General features: G+C 34.4%; 1 long non-coding RNA gene across 1 annotated transcript in view; it reads left to right on the top strand.

Annotated features, from left to right (window-relative positions):
- The first annotated feature begins 487 nt into the window (after positions 1-487).
- LOC114306151 (uncharacterized) overlaps positions 488-15,729 on the top strand; it is a 37,921-nt gene continuing 22,679 nt past the window's right edge. Inside the window, exon 1 of the long non-coding RNA XR_014363548.1 lies at positions 488-803. This is a non-coding gene — a long non-coding RNA (uncharacterized LOC114306151). The remainder of the gene's footprint in view (positions 804-15,729) is intronic.

The following is a 15,729-nucleotide window of genomic DNA, read 5'->3' as shown; positions in this document are numbered from 1 at the left end:
CCGTTGAATGGAGTGAAGTGAGGTTTGAATTTAGAGAGAGAGAGAGAGAGAGAGGAAATAGAGAAAGTAGAAAGAGAGAGAGAGAGAAATGAGGTTTCTCCATCCGTTTCTTTCCCTCCACAAATCCTTACTTAAATTCATGATCTAACACTCAGGCTAGGCCCTGTTTGCTTCTCAGAAGTTTTCGTCATGATCTGGATTTCTGCTAATTGGTGTTCTATTTGTGTCCCAGCCTTTTCTTTATGATTAAATACAAGAAATTAAGGTTTTAAAGACAAATTTCTAAAGACGAAAATAATTTGTTTGTAAAAATTATATTTTTAAGGACAAAATGAAAGAATTTTAAAAAAATATATATTTAATCATTTTATTATATTTTTTAGACAAATTCACGTGATTGTAAAAAGATTAATCACTTTTCTTTATAATTTTAATTAGTCCCTAATAAATCCAAATCATATATTATTGTATTTTATATATTAATTTTTGAACTTAATAATCGGTACAATCGAAATCAAAAACTAAAAAAGAATCATTTTCATCACTCACTCTCTCCCTCTCTATCTCTGTGTCAAATCCCTAATTTCTTCATATATTAGATTTCAAATCCCTAATTTCATTTCAGCACTCACTCTCTAGGGGTTCGATGTGGAACTCAATGGTTCTTCTTCTCTACGGATTCTGATCTGTGGTTCATCATTGTCTCATAGCATCTCTCTCCAGGGCTGGATCGCTCCGTTGCCGCCTCATCTCTCCTGGATTCTTCGATTTTCCGGCGACTCTCCGGTAGCGATTCCGATCAGGTACCATATATATATATATACATACATGTATGTATCCGTATAATCGATTTGATATCGTAATTTTAGCCCTCGGTTTCCTGCATGGTTTTGTATACATGTATAGATTCATGTGTTTGTCAATCAAATTTACCAAATTGAAATATGCAGATCTAAGTAATGATTTTCCATACTTCATCTTCTGGTAGGTAAGAATACCAGAAAGTGGTAGGTAAGAATACCAGAAAGTGAGCGAGCAAAGAGGTTTACAATATTGTGGACTCAAAACTGCATCTAAATCTACCTAAAAACATTTTCATGTTTGATCCTTAGCAGTAGCGTGCAGGACTAGTCTCAAGTTAAATTAGTTCTGTATTGGTGTTGAATAGATAACTCAGAGCTCCTTTTGTTCAGTGATTTGTAATCAAGTGTATTGGTTGAATGAATTGTGACATAATAAAGTGGAAAATAGAAACTACCTGATTTTGCTGGATGAAATTGTTTCATTCATTCTTGAAATCCTCTGAATTTGCTAGATGAAATCTTTTTGCACTCCTCTGTCCTTTAAATTTGCTGTATGATTTCATGTCATTGGTTTGGTTACCACAGATTTAAGCAAATTTTGAGGAAGGTTGAAACACAAATTTGTTACTAACAAGAGTAGAGAATGAAAATATCAGGAACTATAGTCATTGTGTGGATTGGGAAATCTCATGTGTTTCCCCTTGATACACAGCTCTACACACCTAGTAATCCGCTAAACTACATCTTTTAGGTGTAAGTCAGTTTCTGTTAACAGAGCAAAGGTATATATATAGGACTTGAGAGCATCATCAATGTGGGATCAAATGTACTAGAGACTTGTTTAATATTTCTTTTGTAAGCAACCTAAGTTTGATTCATAGTGTTTAGTCACATCTCTACCCACATCTAATTGATTTACTTTTTGTTAAAGCTTTACAAAAACTGTATTTGTTGACCAAATAATTTTGATTATAGAAAACAACAAAATTTTATCTATGAAGGAACATGAGTTAAACATTTTAATGAATATCAAAACATTTGGACCTGCAATGCAATGCATATGCACGTGCAAGGTGTAAATAAAGGAATCAGGGTGATCAGATCAACTACCACAGGCCTCAAGTGTGGTTGATTCCTCTGGAGTTGGCCCCTATACTAGCAGGCCCAAACTATACCCAATAAATGAATATTGTTACAAAAATAGCTGGCCCGGACTATACCCAACCCGACTGTCAAAGGCCATGGATGCTCAAACTTAAAATGGAACACAAAATTAGAACACTATTGCAGGGTTAAACTGTTACAATCCACACATATATATATATATATATATATCTAGAATTCCATAAACAACTTCTTGCAATTTAACTACAAAATAACTAATTAAGTTTGTGTAATGAATATTATCTATAATATTTTTTCAATGGATAACCTAGCTAATCTATTTAATTGAGGTCGACCAAAAATAATTTTAAATTTTAAACTTAGTATAAATGTTGAATTTATTTAAAGGCAATCATGCGCATCAACTTGTGACTGTAAGTACCTTATGCACATGTTGGGTTTTCAACAATTAACCACATTTATCATCAAGAAAAAACTGTGCGGACACACACCCACAAGCCAATAATATCTTACAATTGATGATTGCACATATTTTATCAGGTCACTTAATATATTGCAAAAATTCCTCAAAATTGCCTTGGTTGGGCAACTATCACCGAATGGGTGATGATGATGACTTCGAGATCCGATGGTTAGTCTTAAACAAATTTGACTGGGTCCATTCACCTATCTTCAGGTTTGCTGCATAATATCTCGGTCACTATTCGTGGGTTACGTTAGTCAAGCATCAGATTATGTTGCTAGTACTGTTTGATCATTCCCTTGCGGAAGGAGTGGTGTATTGACAGTAATAACTGATATAGCTTTTTCTGACCAAACTTACCTTTTGCATGTAGAGAGCATAAGCACCTTTCAAACTAGGGCAGGATACCCTCCTTTCTAGGATTGTATTATTGCCTCTTTGAATGATTTAGTGAATCGTAGATCTTATTTATAAATTAGGATAGGGCAACCCTACCCCCCGATAGGCACGAATGCAAATTATGTGCTTGTGTGATATTTTGAAACTGATTTGATTTGATTCCTGAGATCAACAATGAGAAAGATGGTGATTTCTTTCCGAAAATCTGGGGAGTCTGATATGGCAGTGATTTGATTCTGCTGCAATCTGAGTTATTTGGGGCAATGATCCAATTGCAGAGATTTGGGTGTTCAATTTAGGCAGTGATTCGTATTTTGATAATGATTTGGGTAATCAGTAGTAGATTAGGGGGGTTGTTTCCCAATTTTAAAAAATTAGAGTTTGAAATTGAGTTCTTACCTTAGTGATCAAAAGAGAAGAATTTTTGCCTTTTTAAAATTTAAATCCCCAATAAAACATGTTTTGAAAGAATAACTTCTAGGAAAAAGAAACTTTCCAACTTAAGTAGAGCCTTGGAGGTTATGGAAGGTGTTTGATTGAATAAGAATCTTTAAGTCATTGACTTTAGGGGGGAATTTCAACTTTTATGAAAAATGGTAGATAAGCAAGCGGTGACCAAATCTTCCATTTTGAATAAAACTCCAATCCCTCAAAAGATAATTGACTAAGGAGACAATTGTTTGATTAGACATTTGGAATAAAATCTGAAGCTCCTAGGGAGGAAAGAATTTTGAAAGAAAACGGGAGTAGAACTTTAGAAATTATGAAAATTTTTGATTAGACAGAAATCTTTAGGTTTTTTGACTTTAGAGGGAATTTGATTTTATGGAAAAGTGTTTGATGAGGAGGCAATGACAGAGTCTTTCCCTTTGAAATGAAATTTTGAATTTCGTTAGAAGACATTTGACTATAAGGTAACTGTTTGATTGATTTCTTTGAATAAGATGTTAAATTCCTTGGAAATTTTTTGAAAATAAAATTTGAGTAGAGTTCGGAAATTATGGAAAGTTCTGTCCGTCAAGTGAAAATCTTTGGGCCACGACTTTGAGGGAACCTTAATTTTATGGAGAAATGTTAGACAAGGAAGTGATGACCAAGCCTTTCATTTTGAATAAAATTTTGGTTCCTCTATAAGAATATTTGGCTAGAGGATGATTGTTTGATTGATTCCTTGGAATAAAATCCGAACTCCTCAAAACATTTGAAAAAGAAGAGGGAAGGAAAACTTTGAGAATTTAAATAAAAAAAAGGCACTTTATTTGAAAAAGGGTTTTGAAAAAAAAAAAAAAATTGAAGTTGAGATTTGATCACACACTCTTGAAAATAAATTGGGTCACGTTTCGAGAAACAATAAATAATGAAAAGACAATTGTTTAGATTGATTACTCTGGTAGGAATCATTAAAATTCCTCAAAATTGCCTTGGTTGGGCAACTATTATCCAATGGGTGATGGTGATGACTTCGAGATCCGATGGCAAGTGTTAAACAAAATTGACTGGGTCCAGTCACCTATCCTCAGGTTTGCTGCATAATATCCCGTACACTATTCGTGGGTTATGTTATGTGAACGAGGCAAGCATCAGATTATGCTGCTAGTATTGTTTGATCATTTCCTTGCGGAAGGAGTGGTACATTGACAGTAATAACTGATGTAGCTTTTTGCGACCAAACTTACCTTTTGCATGTAGAGAGCATTAGCACCTTCCAAACTAGGGCAAGATACCCTCCTTTCTAGTATTTTATTATTGCCTCTTTGAATGATTTTGTGAATCGTAGATCTCATTTCTAAATTAGGACAGGGCAACCCTAACCCCTGATTGGCACGAATGCAAATTATGTGCTTGTGTGGTATTTTGAAACTGATTTGATTTGATTCTTGAGATCAACAATGAGAATGACGGTGATTTCTTTCCGAAAATCTTGGGAGTCTGATATGGCAGTGATTTGATTCTGCTGCAATCCGAGTTAGTTGGGGCAATGATCCAATTACAGAGATATGGTTGTTCAATTTAGGCAGTGATTCGTATTCTGATAATGATTTGAGTAATCAGTAGTAGTAGGGGGGGAGGGGTTTCCCAATTTTAAAGAATTTGAGTTTGAATTTGGGTTTTTACCCTAGTGATCAAAAGAGAAGAATTTTTGCCTTTTTAAAATTTAAATCCCCAATAGAACATATTTTGAAAGAAAAACTTCTAGGAAAAAGAAACTTTCCAACTTAAGTAGAGCCTTGAAGCAGTGTTTTTTAAGGCGAAAAGCGAACCAAGGCGACAAGGTCACCTAACGCATAAGTGCGAGGCGAGGCGAGGCGAGGGCTTCATTGAAGCGAGGCGACCAGAAATGATAATTTTTTAAAATAAATGGTATAGATAAAAATATAAATATTTTAACAACATTAAAAAACGTAAAGAAATTAAAATAGTTGAAATTAATTGAATCAAAATAATTAATTGAATAACCAGGAAATTAAAATAACCAACAAATTAATTGAATTAAATTAATTGAATTAAAATAAACAAATTAATTGAATTAAACAAATTAATTGAATTAAAATAATTAATTGAATAGCCAAGAAATTAAAATAACTAGGAAATTAATTGAATTAAATTAATTGAATTAAAATAATTAATTGAATAATCAGGAAATTAATTGATTTAAAATATAAACAAATTAATTGAATTAAATAAATTAATTGAATTAATTGAATTAAAATAATTAATTGAATAACAAGAAATTAAAATAATCAGGAAATTAATTGAATTAATTGAAATTTTAACACAGAAGAAAAAAAATAATTGAATTAATTTTAAAAATTAATTTTTGCGAATGAAAAATTAATTTTAAAAAAAATGAATTAATTCGAAGTCGAACAGTGTTCGACAGTGCTCTTCTTCTTCAAGTCGAAGTCGAACAAAGAACAGGTGAAGTCGAACAAAGAACAGGTGAAGTCGAACAGGTCCGACAGTGAACAAAGGAGAAAGGAAGAAGAAGAAGAAAGGAAGAAGAAGGTAGAAGAAGCAACTCACGACGTCCGAAGAAGGAAGAAGTAGACCTTGGCGATTCGACTTCGGCAGAAGAAGACCAGATGCTTCGATTCGACTTCGGCAGACGATGCAGTCCACCAAGTTGATCTAGGGTTTGGCTTCTTATTTCGTAATTAACTTTGTCGATCAAGGGCCTAGATGATTCGAATGAAGTCGATCAAGGGCCCAGATGTTTCGAACTTAAATCAGGCAAAAATACAATGAAGCGTCGCTTCTTTCCGCCTCACGTTTCATCGCCTAAGCCTCGCTTCAAGCGCTTCTGAGTCACCTCACCATTTCGCCTCGCCTCTGCACGCATGAAGCGCTGAAGGCTCGCCTCGCCTCGCTTAGCGCTTAGGCGAGCGCTTAGGCTCGCCTCTGATAACACTGCCTTGGAGGTTATGGAAGGTGTTTGATTGAATAAGAATCTTTAAGTCATTGACTTTAGGGGGAATTTCAGCTTTTACGAAAAATGGTACATAAGGAAGCGGTGACCAAATCTTCCATTTTGAATAAAACTCCAAATCCCCCAAAAGATCATTGACTAAGGAGACAATTGTTTGATTAGATACTTGGAATAAAATCCGAAGCTCCTAGGGAGGAAAGAATTTTGAAAGAAAACGTGAGTAGAACTTTAGAAATTATGAAAAGATTTTGATCAGACAGAAAGCTTTTGGTTTTTTGACTTTAGAGGGAATTTGATTTTATGGAAAAGTGTTTGATGACGAGGTAATGACCGAGTCTTTCACTTTGAAATGAAATTTTGAATTTCCTTGGAAGACATTTGACTATAAGGTAACTGTTTGATTGATTTCGTCGAATAAGATGTTAAATTCCTTGTTAATTTTTTGAAAATAAAATCTGGGTAGAGTTCGGAAATTATGAAAAGTTCTGTCCATCGAGTGAAAATCTTTGGGCCACTGACTTTGAGAGAACCTTAAATTTTTGGAGAAATGTTAGACAAGGAAGTGATGACCAAGTCTCTCATTCTGAATAAAATTTTGGTTCCTCTATAAGATATTTGGCTTGAGGATGACTGTTTGATTGATTCCTTGGAATAAAATCCTAACTCCTCAAAACATTTGAAAAAAAAGAGGGAAGAAAAACTTTGAGAATTTAAATTAAAAAAAGGCACGTTATTTTGAAAAAGGGTTTTGACAAAAAGAAAAAAATTGAAGTTGAGATTTGATCACACACTCTTGAAAATAAATTGGGTCACATTTTGGGAAACAATAAATAATGGAAAGACAATTGTTTAGATTGATCACTCTGGTAGGAATCATTGAAATTCCTCAAAATTGCCTTGGTTGGGCAACTATCACCCAATGGGTGATGATGATGACTTCGAGATCCGATGGCAAGTGTTAAACAAATTTGATTGGGTCCATTCACCTATCCTTAGGTTTGCTGCATAATATCCCGGACACTATTCGTGGGTTATGTTATGTGAATGAGGCAAGCATCAGATTATGCTGCTAGTACTGTTTGATCATTCCCTTGCGGAAGGAGTGGTACATTGACAGTAATAACTGATGTGGCTTTTTGTGACCAAACTTACCTTTTGCATGTGGAGAGCATTAGCACCATCCAAACTAGGACAGGATGCCCTCCTTTCTAGGGTTTTATTATTGCTTCTTTGAATGATTTTGTGAACCGTAGATCTCATTTCTAAATTAGGACAGGGCAACCCTAACCCCCGATAGGCAGGAATGCAAATTATGTTCTTGTGCGATATTTTGAAACTGAATTCATTTGACTCCTGAGATCAACAATGAGAAAGGCGGTCATTTCTTTCCGAAAATCTGGGGAGTCTGATATGGCAGTGATTTGATTCTGTTGCAATCCGTGTTATTTGGGGCAATGATCCAATTACGGAGATTTGGGTGTTCAATTTAGGCAGTGATTCGTATTCTGATAATGATGAGTAATCAGTAGTAGATTAGGGGGGTTGTTTCCCAATTTTAAAGAATTTGAGTTTGAATTTGGGTTCTTACCTTAGTGATCAAAAGAGAAGAATTTTTGCCTTTTTAAAATTTAAATCCCCAACAAAACATGTTTTGAAAGAAAAACTTCTAGGAAAAAGAAACTTTCCAATTTAAGTAGAGCTTTGGAGGTTATGGAAGGTGTTTGATTGAATAAGAATCTTTAAGTCATTGACTCTAGGGGGAATTTCCCCTTTTATGAAAAATGGTAGATAAGGAAGTGGTGACTGCATCTTCCATTTTGAAAAAACTCCAAATCCCCCAAAAGATCATTGACTAAGGACACAATTGTTTGATTAGATACTTGGAATAAAATCCGAAGCTCCTAGGGAGGAAAGAATTTTGAAAGAAAACGCGAGTAGAACTTTAGAAATTATGAAAAGATTTTGATCAAACAGAAAGCTTTAGGTTTTTTGACTGTAGAGGGAATTTGATTTTATGGAAAAGTGTTTGATGAGGAGGTAATGACCGAGTCTTTCACTTTGAAATGAAATTTTGAATTTCCTTAGAAGACATTTGACTATAAGGTAACTGTTTGATTGATTTCGTCGAATAAGATGTTAAATTCCTTGGAAATTTTTTGAAAATAAAATTTGAGTAGAGTTCCAAAATTATGGAAGTTCTGTTCGTCGAGTGAAAATCTTTGGGCCACTGACTTTGAGGGAACCTTAATTTTATGGAGAAATGTTGGACAAGGAAGTGATGACCAAGTCTCTCATTCTGAATAAAATTTTGGTTCCTGTATAAGATATTTGGCTTGAGGATGACTGTTTGATTGATTCCTTGGAATAAAATCCGAACTCCTCAAAACATTTGAAAAAAAAGAGGGAAGGAAAACTTTGAGAATTTAAATTAAAATACGGCACTTTATTTTGAAAAAGGGTTTTGACACAAAAGAAAAAAAATTGAAGTTGAGATTTGATCACACACTCTTGAAAATAAATTGGATCACATTTCGGGAAACAATAAATAATGGAAAGACAATTGTTTAGATTGATCACTCTGGTAGGAATCATTAAAATTCCTCAAAATTGCCTTGGTTGGGCAACTAATCACCCAATGGGTGATGATGATGACTTCGAGATCCGATGGCAAGCGTTAAATAAAATTGGCTGGGTCCATTCACCTATCCTCAGGTTTGCTGCATAATATCTCGTACACTATTCGTGGGTTATGTTGTGTGAACGAGGCAAGCATCAGATTGTGATGCTAGTATTGTTTGACCATTTCCTTGCGGAAGGAGTGGTACATTGACAGTAATAACTGATGTGGCTTTTTATGACCAAACTTACCTTTTGCATGTAGAGAGCATTAGAACTTTCCAAACCAGGGCAGGATACCCTCCTTTCAAGGATTTTATTTTTGCCTCTTTGAATGATTTTGTGAATCGTTAATCTCATTTCTAAATTAGGACAGGGCAACCCTAACCCCCGATAGGCACGAATGCAAATTATGTTCTTGTGCGATATTTTGAAACTGAATTCATTTGATTCCTGAGATCAACAATGAGAAAGGTGGTCATTTCTTTCCGAAAATCTGGGGAGTCTGATATGGCAGTGATTTGATTCTGTTGCAATCCGTGTTATTTGGGGCAATGATCCAATTACGGAGATTTGGGTGTTCAATTTAGGCAGTGATTCGTATTCTGATAATGATGAGTAATCAGTAGTAGATTGGGGGGGTTGTTTCCCAATTTTAAAGAATTTGAGTTTGAATTTGAGTTCTTACCTTAGTGATCAAAAGAGAATAATTTTTGCCTTTTTAAAATTTAAATCCCCAACAAAACATGTTTTGAAAGAAAAACTTCTAGGAAAAAGAAACTTTCCAATTTAAGTAGAGCTTTGGAGGTTATGGAAGGTGTTTGATTGAATAAGAATCTTTAAGTCATTGACTTTAGGGGGAATTTCAGCTTTTATGAAAAATGGTAGATAAGGAAGTGGTGACCGCATCTTCCATTTTTAAAAAATCTCCAAATCTCCCAAAAAATCATTGACTAAGGAGACAATTGTTTGATTAGATACTTGGAATAAAATCCGAAGCTCCTAGGGAGGAAAGAATTTTGAAAGAAAACGCGAGTAGAACTTTAGAAATTATGAAAAGTTTTTGATCAGACAGAAATCTTTAGGTTTTTTGACTTTAGAGGGAATTTTATTTTATGGAAAAGTGTTTGATGAGGAGGTAATTACCGAGTCTTTCACTTTGAAATGAAATTTTGAATTTCCTTAGAAGACATTTGACTATAAGGTAACTGTTTGATTGATTTCGCCGAATAAGATGTTAAACTCCATGGAAATTTTTTGAAAATAAAATTTGAGTAGAGTTCAGAAATTATGGAAAGTTCTTTCCGTCGAGTGAAAATCTTTGGGCCACTAACTTTGAGGGAACCTTAATTTTATTGAGAAATGTTGGACAAGGAAGTGGTGACCAAGTCTCATTCTGAATAAAATTTTGGTTCCTCTATAAGATATTTGGCTAGAGGATGATTGTTTGATTGATTCCTTGGAATAAAATCCGAACTCCTCAAAACATTTGAAAAAAAAGAGGGAAGGAAAACTTTGAGAATTTAAATTAAAATACGGCACTTTATTTTGAAAAAGGGTTTGGACAAAAAGAAAAAAAATTGAAGTTGAGATTTGATCACACTCTTGAAAATAAATTGGGTCACATTTCGGGAAACAATAAATAATGGAAAGACAATTGTTTAGATTGATCACTCTGGTCGGAATCATTAAAATTCCTCAAAATTGCGTTGGTTGGGCAACTATCACCCAATGGGTGATGATGATGACTTCAAGATCCGATGGCGAGTGTTAAATAAAATTGGCTGGGTCCATTCACCTATCCTCAGGTTTGCTGCGTTATATCTCGTACACTATTCGTGGGTTATGTTATGTGAACGAGGCAAGCATCAGATTATGCTGCTAGTATTGTTTGATCATTTCCTTGCGGAAGGAGTGATACATTGATAGAAATAACTGATGTGGCTTTTTATGACCAAGCTTAACTTTTGCATTTAGAGATCATTAGCACCTTCCAAACTAGGGCAGGGTACGCTTTTTCTAGGATTGTATTATTCGCCTCTTTGAATGATTTAGTGAATCGTAGATCTCATTTCTAAATTAGTACAGGGCAACCCTAACCCCCGATAGTCAGGAATGCAAACTATGTGCTTTTGTGATTTTTTGAAACTGATTTGATTTGATTTGATTCCTGAGATCAACAATGAGAATGACAGTGATTTCTTTCCGAAAATCTGGGAAGTCTGATATGGCAGTGATTTGATTCTGCTGCAATCCGAGTTATTTGGGGCATTGATCCAATTACAGAGATTTGGGTGTTCAATTTAGGCAGTGATTCATATTCTGATAATGATTTGAGTAATCAGTAGTAGATTAGGGTGGTTATTTCCCAATTTTAAAGAATTTGAGTTTGAATTTGGGTTCTTACTTTAGTGATCAAAAGAGAAGAATTTTTGCCTTTTTAAAATTTAAATCCCCAATAAAACATGTTCTGAAAGAAAAACTTCTAGGAAAAAGAAACTTTCCAACTTAAGTAGTGCCTTGGAGGTTATGGAAGGTGTTTGATTGAATAAGAATTTTTACGTCATTGACTTTAGTTGGAATTTCAGCTTTTATGAAAAATGGTAGATAAGAAAGTGGTGACTGCATCTTCCATTTTGAAAAAACTCCAAATCCCCCAAAAGATCATTGACTAAGGAGACAATTGTTTGATTAGATACTTAGAATAAAATCCGAAGCTCCTAGGGAGGAAAGAATTTTGAAAGAAAACGCGAGTAGAACTTTAGAAATTATGAAAAGATTTTGATTAGACAGAAAGCTTTTGGTTTTTTGACTTTAGAGGGAATTTGATTTTATGGAAAAGTGTTTGATGAGGAGGTAATGACCGAGTCTTTCACTTTGAAATGAAATTTTGAATTTCCTTAGAAGACATTTGACTATAAGGTAACTGTTTGATTGATTTCGTTGAATAAGATGTTAAATTCCTTGTTAATTTTTTGAAAATAAAATTTGAGTAGTGTTCGGAAATTATGAAAAGTTCTGTCCATCGAGTGAAAATCTTTGGGCCACTGACTTTGAGAGAACCTTAAATTTTTTGAGAAATGTTAGACAAGGAAGTGATGACCAAGTCTCTCATTCTGAATAAAATTTTGGTCCCTCTATAAGATATTTGGCTTGAGGATGACCTTATTGATTGATTCGTTGGAATAAAATCCTAACTCCTCAAAACATTTGAAAAAAAAGAGGGAAGGAAAACTTTGAGAATTTAAATTAAAAAAAGGCACTTTATTTTGTAAAAGGGTTTTGACAAAAAGAAAAAAATTGAAGTTGAGATTTGATCACACTCTTGAAAATAAATTGGGTTACATTTCGGGAAACAATAAATAATGAAAAGACAATTGTTTAGATTGATCACTCTGGTAGGAATCATTAAAATTCCTCAAAATTGCCTTGGTTGGGCAACAACTCACCCAATGGGTGATGACGATGACTTCGAGATCCGATGGCAAGTGTTAAACAAATTTGATTGGGTCCATTCACCTATCCTCAGGTTTGCTACATAATAGCCCGGACACTATTCGTGGGTAATGTTATGTGAACGAGGCAAGCATCAGATTATGCTGCTAGTACTGTTTGATCATTCCCTTGCGGAAGGAGTGGTATATTGACAGTAATAACTGATGTGGCTTTTTTTGGCCAAACTCACCTTTTGCATGTAGAGAGCATTAGCACCTTCCAAACTAGGGCAGGAGACCCTCCTTTCAAGGATTTTATTTTTGCCTCTTTGAATGATTTTGTGAATCGTAGATCTCATTTCTAAATTAGGACAGGGCAACCCTAACCCCCGATAGGCACGAATGCAAATTATGTGCTTGTGCGATATTTTAAAACTGATTTGATTTGATTCCTGAGCTCAACAATGAGAAAGGCGGCCATTTCTTTCCGAAAATCTGGGGAGTCTGATATGACAGTGATTTGATTCTGTTGCAATCCGTGTTATTTGGGGCAATGATGCAATTACGAAGATTTGGGTGTTCAATTTAGGCAGTGATTCGTATTCTGATAATGATTTGAGTAATCAGTAGTAGATTAGGGGGGTTGTTTCCCAATTTTAAAGAATTTGAGTTTGAATTTGGGTTCTTACCTTAGTGATCGAAAGAAAAGAATTTTTGCCTTTTTAAAATTTAAATCCCCAACAAAACATGTTTTGAAAGAAAAACTTCTAGGAAAAAGAAACTTTCCAACTTAAGTAGAGCTTTGGAGGTTGTGGAAGGTTGTTGTTTGAATAAGAATCTTGAAGTCACTGACTTTAGGGGGAATTTCAGCTTTTATGAAAAATGGTAGATAAGGAAGTGGTGACCGCATCTTCCATTTTGAAAAAATCTCCAAATCCCCCAAAAGATCATTGACTAAGGAGACAATTGTTTGATTAGATACTTGGAATAAAATCCGAAGCTCCTAGGGAGGAAAGAATTTTGAAAGAAAACGCGAGTAGAACTTTAGAAATTATGAAAAGTTTTTGATCAGACAAAAATCTTTAGGTTTTTTGACTTTAGGGGGAATTTGATCTTATGGAAAAGTGGTTTGATGAGGAGGTAATGACCGAGTCTTTCACTTTGAAATGAAATTTTGAATTTCCTTAGAAGACATTTGACTATAAGGTAACTGTTTGATTGATTTCGCCGAATAAGATGTTAAACACTTGGAAATTTTTTGAAAATAAAATTTGAGTAGAGTTCGGAAATTATGTAAAGTTCTTTTCGTCGAGTGAAAATCTTTGGGCCAATAACTTTGAGGGAACCTTAATTTTATGGAGAAATGTTGGACAAGGAAGTGATGACCAAGTCTCTCATTCTGAATAAAATTTTGGTTCCTCTATAAGATATTTGGCTAGAGGATGATTGTTTGATTGATTCCTTGGAATAAAATCCGAACTCCTCAAAACATTTGAAAAAAAAGAGGGAAGGAAAACTTTGAGAATTTAAATTAAAAAAAGGCACTTTATTTTGAAAAAGGGTTTGGACAAAAAGAAAAAAATTGAAGTTGAGATTTGATCACACACTCTTGAAAATAAATTGGGTCACATTTTGGGAAACAATAAATAATGGAAAGACAATTGTTCAGATTGATCACTCTGGTAGGAATCAATAAAATTCCTTAAAATTGCCTTGGTTGGGCAACTAATCACCCAATGGGTGACGATGATGACTTCGAGATCCGATGGCAAGCGTTAAATAAAATTGGCTGGGTCCATTCACCTATCCTCAGGTTTGCTGCATAATATCTCGTACACTATTCGTGGGTTATGTTGTGTGAACGAGGCAAGCATAAGATTATGATGCTAGTATTGTTTGACCATTTCCTTGCGGAAGGAGTGGTACATTGACAGTAATAACTGATGTGGCTTTTTATGACCAAACTTAACTTTTGCATTTAGAGATCATTAGCACCTTCCAAACTAGGGCAGGTACCCTTTTTTCTAGGATTGTATTATTTGCCTCTTTGAATGATTTAGTGAATCGTAGATCTCATTTCTAAATTAGTACAGGGCAACCCTAACCCCCGATAGTCACGAATGCAAACTATGTGCTTGTGTGATATTTTGAAACTGATTTGATTTGATTTGATTCCTGAGATCAACAATGAGAAAGACAGTGATTTCTTTCCGTAAATCTAGGAAGTCTGATATGGCAGTGATTTGATTCTGCTGCAATCCGAATTATTTGGGGCAATGATCCAATTACAGAGATTTGGGTGTTCAATTTAGGCAGTGATTCATATTCTGATAATGATTTGAGTAATCAGTAGTAGATTAGGGGGGTTGTTTCCCAATTTTAAAGAATTTGAGTTTGAATTTGGGTTCTTACCTTAGTGATCAAAAGAGAATAATTTTTGCCTTTTTAAAATTTAAATCCCCAACAAAACATGTTTTGCAAGAAAAATTTCAAGGAAAAAGAAACTTTCCAACTTAAGTAGAGCTTTGGAGGTTATGGAAGGTGTTTGATTGAATAAGAATCTTTAAGTCATTGACTTTAGGGGGAATTTCAGCTTTTATGAAAAATGGTAGATAAGGAAGTGGTGATCGCATCTTCCATTTTGAAAAAATCTCCAAATCCCCCAAAAGATCATTGACTAAGGAGACAATTGTTTGATTAGATACTTGGAATAAAATCCGAAGCTCCTAGGGAGGAAAGAATTTTGAAAGAAAACGCGAGTAGAACTTTAGAAATTATGAAAAGTTTTTGATCAGACAGAAATCTTTAGGTTTTTTGACTTTAGAGGGAATTTGATCTTATGGAAAAGTGTTTGATGAGGAGGTAATGACCGAGTCTTTCACTTTGAATTGAAATTTTGAATTTCCTTAGAAGACATTTGACTATAAGGAAACTGTTTGATTGATTTCGCCGAATAAGATGTTAAACTCCTTGGAAATTTTTGGAAAATAAAATTTGAGTAGAGTTCGGAAATTATGTAAAGTTCTTTTCGTCGAGTGAAAAACTTTGGGCCACTAACTTTGAGGGAACCTTAATTTTGTGGAGAAATGTTGGACAAGGAACTGATGACCAAGTCTCTCATTCTGAATAAAATTTTGGTTCCTCTATAAGATATTTGGCTAGAGGATGATTGTTTGATTGATTCCTTGGAATAAAATCCGAACTCCTCAAAACATTTGAAAAAAAAGAGGGAAGGAAAACTTTGAGAATTTAAATTAAAATACGGCACTTTATTTTGAAAAAGGGTTTGGACAAAAAGAAAAAAATTGAAGTTGAGATTTGATCACACACTCTTGAAAATAAATTGGGTCACATTTCGGGAAACAATAAATAATGGAAAGACAATTGTTTAGATTGATCACTCTGGTAGGAATCATTAAAATTCCTCAAAATTTCCTTGGTTGGGCAACTATCACCCAATGG

Source organism: Camellia sinensis, chromosome 3, assembly GCF_055761805.1.
Source record: "Camellia sinensis isolate YWXY chromosome 3, ASM5576180v1, whole genome shotgun sequence".
NCBI lineage: Eukaryota > Viridiplantae > Streptophyta > Magnoliopsida > Ericales > Theaceae > Camellia > Camellia sinensis.
This window is presented reverse-complemented; position numbering and strand designations above follow the sequence as displayed.